Source organism: Microcebus murinus, chromosome 12, assembly GCF_040939455.1.
Source record: "Microcebus murinus isolate Inina chromosome 12, M.murinus_Inina_mat1.0, whole genome shotgun sequence".
Lineage (NCBI taxonomy): Eukaryota > Metazoa > Chordata > Mammalia > Primates > Cheirogaleidae > Microcebus > Microcebus murinus.
This window is the reverse complement of record NC_134115.1, coordinates 2,800,654-2,806,861: the sequence shown is the minus strand read 5'-3', so window position 1 is coordinate 2,806,861 and position 6,208 is coordinate 2,800,654. Positions and strand designations below refer to the sequence as shown.

At 44.8% G+C, this 6,208-nt stretch overlaps 1 pseudogene; it reads right to left on the bottom strand.

Annotated features, from left to right (window-relative positions):
* Nucleotides 1-1,512: 1,512 nt before the first annotated feature.
* On the bottom strand, nt 1,513-4,126 carry LOC105876197 (tRNA (guanine-N(7)-)-methyltransferase pseudogene; annotated as a pseudogene).
* Between the last annotated feature and the right edge of the window lie 2,082 nt (nt 4,127-6,208).

Here is a 6,208-nt window from a genome sequence, read left to right as displayed (position 1 = left end):
AACACTCTCCATAGAAACTATGGCTTAAAAGTATGGGAAGCCAAAATGTTTCTTATTAAACAACCCTTGCTCAAGCTAAGAAATAAATTAGATCTCTACTCCAATGACATGATTTCCCCGACAAAAGCAGCTGATGGTCTAAATACATTTCAAAGCATTTCCAAAAGACCAGGGAAAGATAAAAAAGAGGTGATTTTGTAAAGAAGAGAAAATGTTGCAAATGTACTATTACAAAAACTGAAACATGTCTTTAAATTCAGCCACCACAGATGGCACACATTTCTGTAAGCATTTTTATTCATTGAGATTAAATGGTATATGTGAGTAAGGGTACCATAATAAAGGAGATTAACAAAAAAAATGGGTGGGAAGCAGGAGAATACACTAAAAATGGTCAAGACTTTGGAAGTAGCTTTGCAATTGTGTCATTGCACAATCTTGACGATGGAGCAAGCCTTGGGGCAGGAGCAAGCTAAGACGGGGACACAGCTATCAGGGTTATGAGTATGTAAGATGTAAAATTGTGAAATGTGTTCTAACAAAATTCATTTTACTAAGAATAAGAGATGACACATCCTCACTGCAATCCAGCTCAAATCAATGAGATAAAGCTTATCTAAGCATTTCTGCCAAGTCCTGCACAGGGTAGTTTACTGGAAACAGTCCTGGGATTGTAGTGCATTCTGAACCCCAGACTCACCAAGGGATCATTTCACCTTTCTTTTTTTCCTAATAATTTTTATTTCAAAATATTAGGGGGTACAGTGTTTTTGTTACATGAGTGAAATCAGGGTTTTAGTGTCCCATCACCAGAATAGTGTGCATTGTACCCAACAGGTAATTTTTTATCCATCACCCTACTCCCACTCTCCCCCCTTCTTACTTTCCAGTGTCCTTTATACTACTTTATGACCACGTGTAACCATTGTTTAGCTCCAAATTATTAGTGAGAACATGTGCTGTGTGTTTTTTCATTCCTGAGATACTTCACTTGGGTAATGTTCTCCAGTTCCATCCAAGTGGCTGCAAATGACATCATTTCATTCCTTTTTATGGCTGAGTAGTACTCCATGGTGTGTGTGTGTGTGTGTGTGTGTTTGCGTGTTTGCGCATGCATACACTTTATCTCCAGGACTGCAAAATAAACACAAGCAGGCAGTTTAGATGGACAGTGGAGCACTGCATTCCGCACTCCAGCTGAGGAGAGATCCTATAAAAGGAAGGGAGTGCTAAGGGAGGGCAAGACCCCACACCCTTCCAAAGATCCCCTCTGGTCCAAAATCCTTTGCCCTTCCCAGTCAGCTTCTTTTGGTTTCTGTTGGAAGCGAAGGGACAGGAGGTGAGAGGAGCTGGGGGTAGCTGTGAACACCAGCCTTCTTCCATAGGCAGCCCCCAGCTTCTTTGAGAGATCTCCGACTCTCAGCCCCAGCAGTATCAGCTGGGAAGGTCCAGGGGTCCTGATCTTCGTTCCAGTCCCTGGAAGATGGGGTCCAGCCAAGGTAGGATAATCAGTCAGTGACCAGGCAGGGTGGGACTGGGGGTCACTGTCTGGAGGGCGGGATCCTTAATTCTTGGGAAGATGGCTGGGAAATTCTTTCCTCCATTTTGTAGAACTTTTTTCCCTCTTCGGTTGAGGTGCCTAGATGTCTCACAATGGGGTCCTCGCTCAGTTCCTCCAGAGATACACGCTCTAACAGGGGGTGCCCTTCAAAATGGGTGCACATCCAGTCGTGTAGTTCCAGCACATCAGTTATGGTATATACCAGCCCCCCAACTCTCAGCACATAGGCATATTCTGCCAGCAATGTGGGACTGATAATTCGCTACTTGTGCTTCGTCCGTTTGAAATGTGGGTCAGGAAACAGGAAGAACATCCTTGTCAGCTGGCCCTTGCAGAAGAAGTTAAGAAGGTGCTTCATGGCATTACTACGGAGACAGGCGATGTTCTGGAAGCCACCTCCAGGAGCTGCGCTAGGGCCCGAATCGGTCTTGTACGTAGTCTGAGACTTTCACCTGGATCTCCAGACCCAGAATCAGTGTGTCTGGAAACAGTGGTGACAGTTCCACTAACAGGCCACCATAGCCACAGCCTGTGTCTGCAAACTCCACTTGGGCCTGAGGTCTCTTTTCTTTCTTTCCTTTGAGTCATCGTGGCTCTGATTTTGAGTGAGTGGAGCGAAGAACTGTGGGTATAACTCAGAGTTATAGCCATCTCTTCTGGCTCACAGGGTAGCGCAGCGTGTGGTCAGCCTTCGGGTTGGAGCGGGCTCGTTGCCGGTCCTGCTGCTGGGGCTGCGGGGCCTGAGCTCTGGCCGCGTCCCAACTCTCGGCCCGCCACGATCTGCAGTCCTGGCTTTCAACACCTAACCCACCTCGTGTGTCTTTATCCACTCATCAACTGGAATAACTTAGGTTGATTCCCTATCTTTGTAATTGTGAATTGTGCTGTGATAAACATTCTGGTACAGATGTATTTTTGATATAATAATTTCTTTTCCTTTGGATAGTTACCCAGTAGTGGTGTCACTGGGTTGAAAGGTAGGTCTACTTTTAGTTTTTTGAGGAATCTCCATCCTGTTTTCCATAGTGGTTGTACTAATTTACAGTTCCATTAACAGTGTGTAAGCGTTCCTTTTTCACTGCATCCATGATGACATCTATTGTTTTTGATTTTTTTTAATAATGGCCGTTCTGACAGGGCTGAGGTGGTGTCTCATTGTGGTTTTATTTTGCATTTCCCTGATGATTAGTGATGGTGAGCATTTTTTTCATATGTTTGTCAGCCATTTGTATATCTTCTTTAAAAAAAACTCAGTTCATATGTTTTTCCCACTTTTTAATGGGGTTATTTGTGTTGCTCTTGCTAACTTATTTGAGTTCACTGTAGATTCAGGATATTAATCCTGTGTCAGAGGTATAGTTTGTGAATATTCTCTCCCATTCTGTAGGTTGTCTGTGTGCTGTGTTGATTATTTCCCTTGTTGCACTTCTCCTTTCTGAATGTTCGTTCGTCTGAGACCTGAGGGAGTAAACCAGGCGGTCATCAGTGTCCCTTTCAGCATAAACACGGGGTGACCCTTTGGTGTGGGCCACAGGCATGCAGTGCAGAAAGGGGAAACTGCAAACTTGGCATTTGTGGGGAAGCAGCTCCAGCTAACACTGGCTCATTCATGACCTTCCCTTTGCCTAAGTGTAACAAACACAAGAGGTAATCACATGTTGAATTGCACACAGACACTTAGAGACAAAAATTGTCTTTGGAGGTGTGGTTTGTTTCAGCAAGAGATTAGAATGAATGCTATCGGATGGTAAATGCACTAAGAAGTCCGGAAATTGGGTGCTTGACCACATTTCTGGTCTTCTGAGAAACTTTCCGTTTGGTAGACTCTGAGCAACTCATCAGAAGTGCTCATGATTCTGCTTCTGCTGTGCGACAAAGCTGCTCGGGCAGTGCACACGTGTTTGTGCAGGATTTTGCGAGCCCTTGTGCTGTCAGGATGATAAAGAAGCAGACTCCCAGGTGGTCCCCAGGAGTTGCCGGCCCCAGAGCATAGTGACAAAGACCCAATACAACGGCCTGTGTCCAGGTCCCACCACCAACACACGAGAGCTGTGTGGCCCTGGGCAAGTTACTTTCCCCATCTGCTCTCCGCCTTGGTTCCTCCTTTTGGCAGCCATTTATGATGAGAGTATTAATCTCAAAGCATTGTTCTGAGGATAAAATTAGTTAGCATCTACTTACTGACTGCTTGGGAAAGCACTTGAGACATGCTATTGCCCTGTGTTAGCTATTATTATCATTAACCCAGTAAAAAATCAACCTGGATTGGGGAAACAATACTGTTAACCAAAGACTTGTGTGTGTACACATGCATGTGTCTGTGTATCTATATTAATTGGATGCGGATGATAAATCTATTACACCATCAGGTTCTCATCCAATTCTCATCTAATTCAACTGAATTAGTTGAAAAGAATTAGTTGAAAAAGCGGTCCTGTGCCCGCTGCAGGCTGTGCGCGCATGCGTTCCCTTCTGACAGTGAGCACACGCTGACTTACCAGGGGCCAGGAAGTAGGCTGGGCCCTCAGACGTTAATGTGAGAGTAGACCTGGTGGTTAAAAGCATAACTCAAATCACTGTCACAATGTAGTAGCTGTCACTTGAAAGACCAGACAATGTGCCAAGAAGGGTTTAGAGGAGAGGAGACCCACATCCCATTGAAGGGAGACAGAAGAACTTCCTGAAAAGGGGTGGAATTTGATCAAAGTTTTTAAAGATGGGTGGGCATTCCACAGACACGGGCCACCAGCAGAGAGGGTGCCCCGTAGAAGGACCCGCCCAGCAAAGCCGGAGAGGTCAGGGATCAGGAGCAGCTTGGGAGCGAGGGGCCAGCAAAGGGCTTAATGGGGCCCCAGGGTGTGCGAGGGTGGAGGTGGGCGGGAGGAGCGCAGTCCGGGAAGGTAGAGCCCGCCCAGGCCTAGGGCGCCCCGAGTAGCCCAACCAGTGAGGCTTGTGCTGGATTCAGGCAGGTGGGAGTATAGCTGGCTCCAGGGAACACAGTTCCACAAAAGGGACGCATTATTTTAAATGCTCTTTATACTAAATGTCACACTTTAAGAATCAGTGTAGGGAAGCAGTTCAAAGTCTGGACCCCAGAGCTAGGTGGCTCTGGGTAAGTCACGTGAAAACTCTATGCCTCAGTTTTCTCGTCTGAGAAAACACAGAAGTGCTGCGCGTATGCTGTGCGCACCGCTGCATCGCTGGTTGTGGGAGCATTTTCCCTGAAAAAAGTTGTGGAGATGCTTGAAGAAGTGGTAGTCAGTTGGTGAATGTGGCAGATGAGGCGAAACTTCATGACCCAATTCATCCAACTTTCGTTTTTTTGAGACAGAGTCTTGTTCTGTTGCCCAGGCCAGAGTGCTGTGGCATCAGCCTAGTTCACAGCAACCTCAAACTCCTGAGCTCAAGCAATCCTCCTGCCTCAGCCTCCCAAGTAGCTGGACTACAAGGACATGCCAGGTGGATGTGCCACAACACCCAGCTAATTTTTCTATTTTTAGTAGAGACGGGGTCTCACTCTTGCTCAGGTTGGTCTTGAACTCCTGAGCTCAAGTGACTCTCCCCGGAGTGCTATGATTACAGGCGTGAGCCACCACACCCAGCCAGCAATTCATTCAACTTTTGAAGTGCTGGTTGTGAGGTCAGGCATTGTCATGGAGAATTGGGCCCTTTCTGTTGACTGGTGCAGCTGCAGGTGTTGCAGTTTTCAGTGCATCACTTTGATTTGCTGAGCAGACTTCTTAGATGTAAAGGTTTCTCCGGGATTCAGAAAGCTGTAGTGGATCAGACTGGGAGCAGACCACCAAACAGTGACCATGACCTTATTTTGGTGCAAGTTTGATTTGGGGAAGTACTTTGGAGCTTCTTCTCAGTTCAACAATTGAGCTGGTCATCGCCAGTTGTCTTATAAAATCCACTTTTCAAGAGTGAGTGGGTGACTGAGTCAGAAAAAAAGAGAAAAAATTAAAGAAAAAGAAAAAAAGATAAAATCCACTTTTCGTCCCACATCACAATTCCATTGAGAAATGGTTCATTGTTGCTGCGGACAATAAGAAAAACTACTAAGCATTGCACAATGGCATAGAAGACATGTAAGTGAAGAGATTGGATCATTTCTGATTGAGTCAATTTTATAAGGATGACAGATATCGCCAAATTAACCAATGAGTATAATCCCTTTTAATCAAAATTCCAGTGGATATTTTGAGGAACTGAAAAAGTTGATTCTCAATTTCAGTTGGAAAGTGAAATATCCTGGAATAACAAAGTTGATTTTGAAAGAGAAGAATAAATGAGATGAATTTATTCAATGAAATATTAAGACTAATTAAACAATGTAGCATCATTGAAAGATAGACAAATTAATCAATGCAATAGAATGGAAACTCTAGAAGTATATTCACATATAAATGTAAAGTGATAGATGATAAATATGATAATTTAAATGAAAGAACATAGCAGTTGGGGTTTAGTGGAGGTAATAGAAGTTACTGTGGGTATTTTGAACAGAGAGTGATGTATTATAGGGACTTTGATGTTTACAACACTTTTAGAAGGACAATGGGACCATGGCCCAGGCTGGGCCTCCTGGAATGCCTCAGCCTAGGCAGAACTGATGCAGTGAGAAACCACTGAAGCTGTGCCCGA